The following is an 11,378-nucleotide window of genomic DNA, read 5'->3' on the forward strand; positions in this document are numbered from 1 at the left end:
ACTTGAGAACGCGCTTAAGCAATTGGACTGGAACATGATCGCGGAATATAGTTCTACACAACGTATTAAGTGGCGTTTCAACCCCCCTACAGCTGCATGGTGGGGTGGATTTTGGGAGCGATTAATAGGTATTGTGAAAGGACTTTTGCGAAAAGTTTTGGGTCGAGCGTCTCTCAATTATGAAGACTTATTGACATTGTTGTGTGATTGTGAGAGTATAGTCAACTCGCGGCCATTGACGTATATTTCGGATGATCCTACTGAGTTAGCCGCGTTGACGCCAGGTATGTTTTTACGTGAGCAAGTCAGTTACGAGTTGCCGGATTGTGATTTGCTAGAGCAGAATTCTCTCACACGCAAAATACGCCGTTTGCAAGAGTTGAGAAGTCATTTGCGAAAAAGATTTCGTGCTGAATATCTGGCTCAACTCAAAGCGGGAACGAAGAAGACGAAAGTGTCTAAAGTGTCTATCGGGGATGTCGTTTTAGTAGGCAACGAAAACATCAAGCGCCTTCAGTGGCCTTTAGGAAAAGTTATTGAACTTTTACCCGGTAGAGATAATCAGGTGCGATTAGTTCGTCTTGCGACGGCACAAGGCCAACTTCTGAGACCGTTGCAAAGGCTTTACCCAGTGGAAGTCGTGGAGGCAGTTACTGCTGGCGAGAATATCCAGGGTATTACCCTACGGGATGCGGCTCCAGAGACAGTGCCTCACGAGAACGGTTGTCAGCTCCAGGCTGAGGAAGAATCAAGTGAAATAAGTGCGGGAGTGACAAAAAGCAGAGCACCCGATTTAAATGAAAGATGTACGCGAAGTGGCCGGGTAGTTAAAACTCCTGTAAGATTCAAGTGACATTTTCTTGACTTGATTTTTTCATGACTCTGTTTGTTTTTGATATATTTTACTTTTCACTTTATTTGATATTTTATTGTAATTTTTCGTGACTCTCTGTATTTTTTGAGAAATTTTGTCAAATTCCCCAAGGTGGGAGAATGTCGAGTCATTATAAAATATGGCAGTGTCCGTGTTTAAAAGATATTTCTGCTTTATACATACGGCGAGCCATATGGTTTGTTTTTCGTTGTTTTAAGGTGAAGGGATGATGGGCGTACTAGCCAGCCCACTTGAGATTGAAACCTATGATAAGAATGTATTGCTGTTTTAAGGAATGTGTAGATATTGGATATTATGTTTTTAAGTCAGTCGAGTTTGTAACATTCTTCGGATAACATCCAAATAAAAACTTTATTTTAAGCTACACTTGCGTATTTTTAATAGGGGTAATTTTCTGTAAACGAAAGTTATTTTCTTTAATTTGATTTCGAACCAGGGATCTTTGCGTGAAGTAACTCGTGGACATCCCTACGTAACAGTCATGTCGTTGTTTAGGAAGATTTTTTGATTTCTTATGTTTTTTAGTTTATATTTGTTTTCCATGACTGTTTGCTTGTCTTCACAATTATATAGTTGGATGAGATAGTGGGATTCTCCTATTTTTATTACAGTTCTGATGTTTATTTCTAGCTGTAGATTGGTTTGTAAAAAGTTCTCCATGGCTATTTTGAGGTCTGTTTGATTTTTTGTATCAATATTCAGGCCGCTTACAACAATATTATTTTTCCTTTTTTCTTTATCTATCCATTCCATATTCTGTTTTATTTGCGTTAATTCTGCTTTTATATCTTCATTTTCTTTTCCGAGTTCCTCGTTCTCTTCTTTTAACTTTTTCATTTCCATTGCATATGATTTTTGGTCTTCTCTTATTAATTTCATCTCATCGTTTATTTCTGCTTTCATCTCTTGCATCAGATATAGTATTTTCTCGAGTTTTTCATCACTTGTTTTGGTGGGTGTTCGATGCATTTTCTTACTGTTTTGAAATATCTCGAAGTTTTCAGCCGGTCTTTTCTTGTTCTGATCATCTGAATAGTCGTCTGAGCTCATGGTTTTCTCGAGAAATCCCTTGCAGATCTTGGGCAATATTGGGCGTCTCAGGGAAACCAGCAGCCGAGAAGCTACTCAGTCCACCCCCCGACCAGTCACCTAAGCTACCCTTCTACATACCCGTCTCTACTCCCTTCGTTTAGCAAATTTTGTTATCTTTCGTGTAAAATATTTGTTTTAATTTCGGTTAAACTTTTCTGATGCCGCCTCTGTGTTCTACAATTAAATTTAAATTTTCAACTATCAAGAGCTCTGTTATCTGTTTCTTGTTCCTTATCACTTAATTTAGGTACATAATTAGCAAAAAAGTTTATGGACAATGGTAGCCAAGCCACAGTATATAGGTTTATACAACAATCAGTATAGTCACTTGCCGTGAAGTACGTTATGAAAAAATGTTCCATTTTTCCCACTGCGCATCGAGACCTTGCAGCCGGACGCGAGCTCATAACAGCGTGTGTTATACTGCTCAACATTATTTTTGATACACTGCTCGAAAATAAATAGGACAAATTTGAAATAGATTTTTCGAAATAAGGAATACTTTTCTACAATTAACGTTTACGAAGCTCTTGACAATTTATCGATAGTTTCATAAATAATTATTACTGTTGTTCTGAAGACTAAATGTATCAGCTTTAATGGATTCATTGAGATTACGTACCTACTATTTTCAACTAAATAATTTTTTCTATATAAACAAAATTTTGGTCTAACAATGGGCTCTACTTTATCTTCATTGGTCTTCTTCTTCTAATGCCTACTCCACTAATGAAGGTTGGCTATAACCACTTGAAATTAGTTTCATTATTAGCGAATATATTTATGGATTTCTAAAGAAATATTGTTTTCACTCAGTTTTAAAAAAAATGTGAAAGCGTTGAATTATATACGTCCGTCTGTCCGTAAACACAACTCCTCAGTCATTAAACCAGATAGAATGACAAATGAGGTGTCGGATAAAAGCTTATAATCCAAGGATGGTACTAAAGGTGAGATATTTGGCAAAGGACTTCCAGTTTTAAAAATGCAATCGGAAATACGGTTTTAAATTCTCCGGGATAGTACAAGCGATATATTATTCGACGCGCCGTAGCAAGAGGAGTCTTCCTTCTTGTAGGTAGGCTTTAAAGACTGTTTCTTCTTCAATATTAGCCTCCTAAATTGTTTAAATTATCGCACCATCTTTTTCTTAGTCTGCAAATACTTCATCCATTTGGTGACTTATCTCGTGCTATTCGTACTATCCTATCCTCTGCCATTCTACTAATGTGTTCGTTCCACTCCAGTTTCCGTTTTGTCACTCATCCATTTATGTCTTCTACATTGCATGATCTTCTTATGTTTTCGCATCTCTCTCTATCCAACAGACTTTTCCCTGATATTCGTCTAAGTATTTTCATCTCGGTTGTTTCTAGTAGTCGTCTCGTTTTAGATGTGTCAGGTCTTGTCTCTGCCGTGTATGTCAATATAGGTCTAATTGCTGCTTTATAGATTCTTGCTTTTGTGTCTTGTCTTAGGTGTTCGTTCTTCCAGATTGTGTCATTAAGAGATCCCAGCGCTTTACTTGCTTTTAAGCTTTGTTGTCGTACTTCCTCTTCAACATCTCCGTAACTGGGTATATCTATTCTCAGATATCTAAACCTTGCTTCCTGCTTTAATATTTTCCCATCAATTTCGATTTAACCTCGTAGTGGGTATTTAGATGTCATACATGTGTTTTTTCTGCTGATATTATCATATATTGATATTGTATTTCTTGGCTGTTGTATTGAATATGTGTGTTAATCTTTGGAGATTGTCTTCTGTCTTGGCGATTAATGCGGCGTCGTTTGCATAACCATATTTGGAGTTTTTTGTTCCCCATTCTGTAACCATGATCTTTACATACTGCTTCTATTATTTCGTCCATTATTAGATACATTAAAGAGCAGTGGGCTTAACGGGTTCCCTTGTCTGACTCGGCTTTGTACTGGTATAAACTGTGTTAGTTTTCCATTTATCTTTGCCTGAAATAGATGTTTTCGATGGTTCGTATAATATTGATTGGCATGTATCTTCTATACAGTAAGTGTAAGACGTCTTCGACTTGGATGCGATCGAAAGCCTTTGTCAGGTAAAACATAGATATGCTGGTTTATTGTACTCGATGGCCTTTTCTGTGATTTGTCTTAGTACAGAAATAAATAGTACAATACTGGCGTCTTCGCTACAAACGCATTCAATATGCTAAGGAAAATGTGGTCTTCACATCAGATGACAATTAAAACCGAAAGACTATTCAACAGCAACGTGAAGACTGTATTACTATATGGAGCATAAACTTGGAAAGTGTCAAGAAAATGTATTGGACAGATGCAGGTATTCATAAATAAATGCCTAAGGAAGATTCTTAACATTTACTGGCCAAACCGTATATCAAACCAAGAGCTATGGACAAGAACTAACGAGGAACCTATATATTACACAATATGCAAAAGGAAATGGAGTTGGATGGAGCACACACTAAGGAGACCTGACACAGACATAGCGAGGCAAGCCCTAGAATATACACCACATGGAAAGAGAAGACCAGGTAGACCCGTAGAAATGTGGAAAAGAAGTGTTGAAAAAGAAATTAATGCTATAGGGCTTTTCATTGATTGTCATTTGCTTCGAGCTGCTGTCATATGTTGTATAATCTGTGTATAATACTAATATACACAGAGATATGTCAACAATAGATCAGGCTAGTCATATGCCACTCAATGCATCGGGGTGTAACGCTGATATCAAGTACGGTGGTCTAGCTATCTTTGTCTGTCGTGCGAGTCTGAGCGTATCTACCAAGAGGTGGGAGTAATGGAACGACAGTTACACAGAGGCGGCAGCCATCATATGCTAGAGAGAGAAAGCTGAGCGTCAGTAGAGAGAGAAAGATAGACCACCAACCCGAACTGTTCTGCGTTACTCTATTTTTCGAACTGGCCTAATCTATTCTGTTATATCTATGAATATACACGAATTATACGACATATCGTGACTGATATTGCAAAAAGTCGTATGTCAAAATTTCAGTTTTTCTTTTATGGGCTTTAAGAGTGGCAAATTATGTTTACCATCCACCAGCAAAATGTCTTATGTCAACAGCTGATAAATTGTGAAATATAACCTTATTTTTAAAAGTCTTATGTTTTCTCAGTTGATTGTTGTTATTGCAAAATGCCTTATGTCTGAGAAGACTGAAAGAGGAGGTAAGTTGTACTTTGCTTTCTCTTCCAGTTACTTTATACTGAATAGTGCTGTTATATTTCTGATTATAAGTGTTTCATAAGGGTTTTAATTGAAATCTGCATGTTATTTAATAGTTTATACGGACTTATACTCTTACAACAATATCTTTTTACACGGTTACATTTTTAGGTGTTTTTAGGTTATGTTTGTTACAACAATTTAAGCTCTAGAAAACTGATTTAATAAGTTTTTAGTATATCTACTATAATAATATACTTAAAAATAGGGTTTAGGACCTAGGCAATGGTTTGTTATGGTTATATCATGCACGATCTTAAAATTTATTTAGCTATCAAAATGTCTTATGTCTCAGTATTGGGTTTTGTGTTTAGCCTAAAATGTATTTTTAAACATATGACTTTTTGAAACATATTTTATATGCATATTTTTGTTTTAGAAAATGATCCAAAGGGGCAAATTGATGGTCGAACTGGCAAAACAGAGACTAGACTCTACAAATGTGAAGAACTTAGGCCTACCCATTGCAGACAATTTAGAAAAAGGTAACTTAGGCCTATCTGTTGATTCTTATAATCACATCTATCACCTTGGTTAGTCCTCATGCGCTTTTTTTTATCTTGTAAGGATTGGATTTGTCTTTAAACATAATATAGTCAAGCTAGTGTATGATAAAATAAAATTAAATCGGGTATATCTATGCAAGGAATTTCATTTAGGCTGCACACTGCTTTAAAAAGGTTGCTGTTTTTGTCGGTAAGCATGACTCTGAAAGTAATAATTTAACTTACACTAATTTTTTATTGCATCACTTAACTTGACATTGTAACACAGCATTGTATTGTTAACCTTGTTATCCTGTAAGCTTTGTTAAGTTACCTATCTCATTAACATTGAATTAAAATGTTACAGATGTCGCTCGCTCTCCGTTTTTGTTGTTGATTTATCTATTATTAGCAGCAACCAAAAAGCATCTTTATTCAGTAACTCTTTGGCTAAGCCTATTTCTTATCGATTTTCCTCAAAAATGTGCTTTGATTATCTTTCAATCTGATGGGATTATAATGCTAATGATTTTTTTTTTTTTTAGATGACTCAGGTCTGGCTGCTGCTGTAGAGGTTTTACCAATGCCAGTTGAAGATGAAAATGCTACTCTTTTTGCTTTAGAGGAAGTCGACGCACAAGCTATGGAAATAACTCTTACGAACAAGAAAGAGCAACTTGGATCAACCAACAATGAATGTGCTAGACCTTGCTGAGAGAAAAAATCAAAAGGGAGAGAACAAGTTCAGAAAATGTTACAACAAACTGACGATAGTATAAATGATCCCTTATTTTCATCTGATTCAGATGTTTATGAGCCTAGTTCAACCTCTAATGATGAAGAAACCCGCTTTCCAAGAAGGATTAAAGTATTGAAAAGGAAAACACTAAGTAAGAAAAAAATACTTCTTGTCATACTGTTGCCTTAAAACCCCCAAATGTGGTTGACAGATCAGACAACATTGAAAACAATCAACAAGTTATTGAAGAACCTGGCGTGTTCCATGAGAATAATCCGGCTCCCATAGTTGGAGAGCAAGAAGAAGTTTATATACCGGTAGTAGAAAACCGTAGACAAATGGAACAGACTGTACAAGGCATACAAGAAAAAAGGAAAAGAAGAAGAGGAGAAATTGTAGATCCAAGGGACTGGGAAAGGAATGTTCAGTCTGCTAAAAGAAAGAAAGGAGAAGCCTATTTAGGGTTGAAGAAACAAGAAAGTGAAAATGGCAGGAAATACAAATTCAACAATGAGAGGAAAGGTAGATAAGTGAAAGCTCGTTTTCAATAATTTATGGAAGAACGTAGACAGTTGGGAAGCTAAGCGAGCTGTGGTTGTATCACTTGTAGAAAAATCACGCCCTGACTATAGACGAAGTACAACTGATGTTGAGAATTCTCGTAAAAATGTGTCTTTTAAATACTACCTAAAAGTGGGAGATGATAAAGTTAGAGTCTGTAAGCAAATGTTTCTGAACACCTTTTGTCTTGGTGAAAAATCAGTAAGATCATGGGTGTTGAAAGGACCTATGGACCAACCACTGCCACAGGAAAATAACCCAGATGATATTGAGAAGGACAATGAGATTGTTCCAAACAATAATGACCAGGAGCAGATAGAACATTCTGAAAAAAGAGACAGTGCTCGGCAGTTTTTGAATTCTCTTCCTAAAATGGAGTCCCATTACTGTCGGGCTAAGACAACAAAACAATATTTAGAACCCAATTGGGAAAATAAATCACAGCTACACAGAGAATATACTCGTTGGTGTGAGGAAAGGAATGTCGTTCAACCTGCCTCAAGATCCCTTTTTCACAAAGTTTTTGTCCTAATGAACCTAGGATTTTTCATTCCAAAAAATGATCAATGCGAAACATGCATCAAGTTTAAGTTAGGTATGGTCACAGCAGAAGAGTACCAGCAGCATCAGAATAGGAAAGAAGGAGCTAGGAATGAGAAGGACAATGATAAGAAGAAAGCAGAAGAGTCAAACAATACATTGGTGGTTGCCGTTGATGTACAAAAAGTGCTTACATGTCCAAACATCAAAGCCTCTTCGTCTTACTACAAAACTAAGCTGAAAGTTCACAACTATTCTATTTACAATCTAGCAAACCATGATGTAACATGCTACATCTGGCATGAAGGAAATGGTCAGTTAGATGGGGATATCTTTGCATCTTTGATTGTGAGGTTTCTTAAAAAACAATTAGAAAGATGCCCAGACATAACTGAAGTTATAATTTGGAGTGATGGCTGCACCAACCAGAACAGATGCGAAACAGTATCCAATGCTCTGTTGAGTGTAGCTATTAGTAAAAGAATTACAGTGTATCAAAAGTACCTTGAGGTGGGCCACACCCAAATGGAAGTAGACAGTGTACATAGTACGATTGAAAGGAAGATTAAAAAACATGAACATATTGTACCTGCAGACTTTGTTAGAGACATCAAAGAAGCTCGAAGAATTCCAGGCCCCTATTCTGTAGAAACTCTTACTTATAAAGACTTTTCTAGCTTTGCTGATGGTTACTACAAAAGTATCAGACCCGGAAATAAAAAAGGTGATCCTTATGTGACCGACCTACGATGCCTCAAGTACACTTCTGATGGTCAAATTTGGTATAAACTGCAGTTCTCTGATAACTGGACGCTTCTGCCCAGACGTCCCAAACCAATAACACAGGTATATTCTCAGATCAAACCACTGTACAACAAGCCGGTCCCCATCTCAGCTAGAAAATTCAAAGACTTGCAAGAGTTGAAAAACCTACTAGAAAAGGATTATCGTTCATTTTATGACAACTTATGTCATGACACTGAGTAAACACTAGTTTAGGTCATACATTTATTGAAATGTAAAACAATTATTAAAAATTATTTAATAAAAATGTGTTTCATGAAAAGTCTTATGTGAATAAAACCACCCTAATTTAAGTACAAGAAGTCTTATGTCTGAGTAAAAATGTCGTATGTTGAAATAAAGTTAAAATATTAATTACAAAAAGTCGTATGTGCGTTGAAAACCTAAAATTAATAACTTACTTATATAAACACATTGTACAGTAATCCCTCTTCAACCGCGGGGGTTACGTTCCGAAGAGAAAGGTGTGGTTGGTGAAACCGTGGTTGGCGAGGGATCCACGATCCAAACAATAATGTGACATAATCCCAATTTGGATACGTATGTACCGGGTGTCCCAATAAGAATGGCTCTCGGACATATCTCAGGAACCGTTTATAGTAGAGCTTTGAAATAAAAAATTTTATAACAAAAGTTGCCTCAGGAAAAGCCTGGAAATTATTTTCATAATTGTGGGACCACCGCTAGAGGGCGTAATTGAATATAAAAATTAAAAAATCTAAATTTTACAAAATTTTCCTAATGAAGGGGCACTGGAAATCCGATCGTCGTATTCTTCATAAAATTCTACGCATATTTGATTTGAAAAGTTTAGGTCTACCTTTGGAAATAAGAGGTGGGGGTGAGTGGGAACCTTGTTATGAAAAACTGGCTGTGAGTCCGGTTCTGCTTAATCAAATTTTGCAAACTTGGTCTTGTTGAAGACAGATCTTTTTCGTCAATGTAAAAGTTATGATTTCGAACCAACTTACTGAGTAATATGCCATCTAGAAGGCGTTATTTAATTTTTTTCAGAAATCTAGTGTTCCTTGAAAAATATTAAATACAAACATGCATTTTTAATACCATATTACAAAATTAGACAAAATTAGCAACAGAATAGCGAAAACCGCATGTTAATACCTTTTTTCTATCTCGAGATATCTTACAAAACGTGTAAATTTAAAAACATAACTGTTACTGTTACCGGTAAACGAAATTCATTAAAAGTAGTGTGCTATGGAAACAACAAAGAAACATTTTCCAGCTGTCAACGTATATTAGGTCTTTTCAACGCTTCTCATTTGTTTCGAGCCTCGTTCATATCTCGTATATTAATATTATACACGGATTACACGGCATATGACAGAGGCTCGAAACAAATGAGAAGCGTTGAAAAGTCCTATTACAAAGAAATAAAAACAACTATTTAGTGATGACATAAACGTTCAAATTTTTGCCCATCATTTTCGTTGCAAACATTTACTCTTTCAAGAGTAGATTGAACAGCAGTCTCAATTTCTGCTCTCGATATGCTTTGAATGGCGTTTAGTATTCTCTGGATAATGTATTCTAGAGTAGTGTATGATGGGCAACAATTTGAATATTTAGGTCGTCACTAAGTAGTTCTTTTTGTTCTGTGTTATATTTAATTTTAATAGTATTGTTTCTCTTTATATTGTTGTTTTAATTAATTATATTTTTATACGTTGACATCTGGAAAATTTTATTTTGTTTTTTTCCACAGCACACTACTTTTCATTAACTTAGTTTACCGGTGATAGTAACAGTTATGTATAGAATTTACACGTTTCTCGAGATATCTTGAGATAGAAAAAAGGTGTCGACATGCGGTTTTCGCTATTCTATTGCTAATTTAATCTAATTTTATAAAGTATGATTAAAACTGCATACTTGTATTTAATATTTTCCAAAGAAAACTAGATTTCTGAAAAAAATTAAATAACGCCTCCCAGCTGGCTTATTACTTATTAGGATGGTTCAAAATTATCACGCTTACATTGAAGAAAAAGATCTGTCTTCAACAAGACCCAGTTTTCAAAATTTGATTTAGCAGAACCGGACTTACAGCCATTTTTTCATAACAAGGTTCCCACTCACCCCCACCTCTTATTTGCAAAGGTAGAGTTAAACTTGTTAAATCAAATAAACGCAGAATTTGATGAAGAATACAATAATCGGATTTCCAGTGCCCCTTTATTAGGAAAATTTTGTAAAATTTAGATTTTTTTATTTTTGATATTCAATTACGCCCTCTAGCGGTGGACCCACAATTATGAAAATAATTTCCAGGCTTTTCCTGAGGCAACTTTTGTTATAAAATTTTTTATTTCAAAGCTCTACTATAAACGGTTCCTGAGATATGGCCGAGAGCCATTCTTATTGGGACACCCGGTACATATATTTGTATGTACATAGAAAGAAATATGATGAAATTGCATATCTGTGAAATAGTATTATCATATCAATAAAAATAAAGACGCTGAGATCAGCGTCTAATTCGCCGGTATTTTATATGCGCGCACCACACTCTCGGCGAAGTTACTTCGCCAAAGTTGTCCGAAGTACCTCACTACACACTCGTTCTACTTCGCGAGGAACACATTCAAGTGGTGCGATACCGACAAAGATCCCTTTGACTCGGACGCTCGAGACAGACAGAGAACGGAAGTAGAACGAAGCGAGGCAAATTGCACAAGGTGGCCATCTACACTCTCGTACTTCTTGAACCTCGATTGACTTCAGCGAGAGTGTAGACGGCGTTTTAAACCTTCCGAATTATAAACTAATTGCCATAGTCTTACTACTAATAACAAGCGCCAGAGGCGTATCATGAGTAATTTTACGCGACTGGTCAAATTTTAAAAAATATATAAAAATAATAAAATATTCTCATTAAAGATTCAACAGATATTACAACCGCGGATAAGTGAGTCCGCGGATAACGAGGGATTACTGTAACATAAAACTAAATAATAAAAATCTATAAACAGATTTCCAGATTAATAATATT

The 11,378-nt window shown here is 35.9% G+C and overlaps 1 protein-coding gene across 4 annotated transcripts in view; it reads right to left on the minus strand.

Annotated features, from left to right (window-relative positions):
* LOC126881351 (eukaryotic translation initiation factor 4E-binding protein Mextli) overlaps positions 1-11,378 on the minus strand; it is a 141,467-nt gene that overhangs the window by 93,260 nt on the left and 36,829 nt on the right. The gene's annotated exons all lie outside the window — the stretch shown is intronic.

This window comes from Diabrotica virgifera, chromosome 3, assembly GCF_917563875.1.
Source record: "Diabrotica virgifera virgifera chromosome 3, PGI_DIABVI_V3a".
Lineage (NCBI taxonomy): Eukaryota > Metazoa > Arthropoda > Insecta > Coleoptera > Chrysomelidae > Diabrotica > Diabrotica virgifera.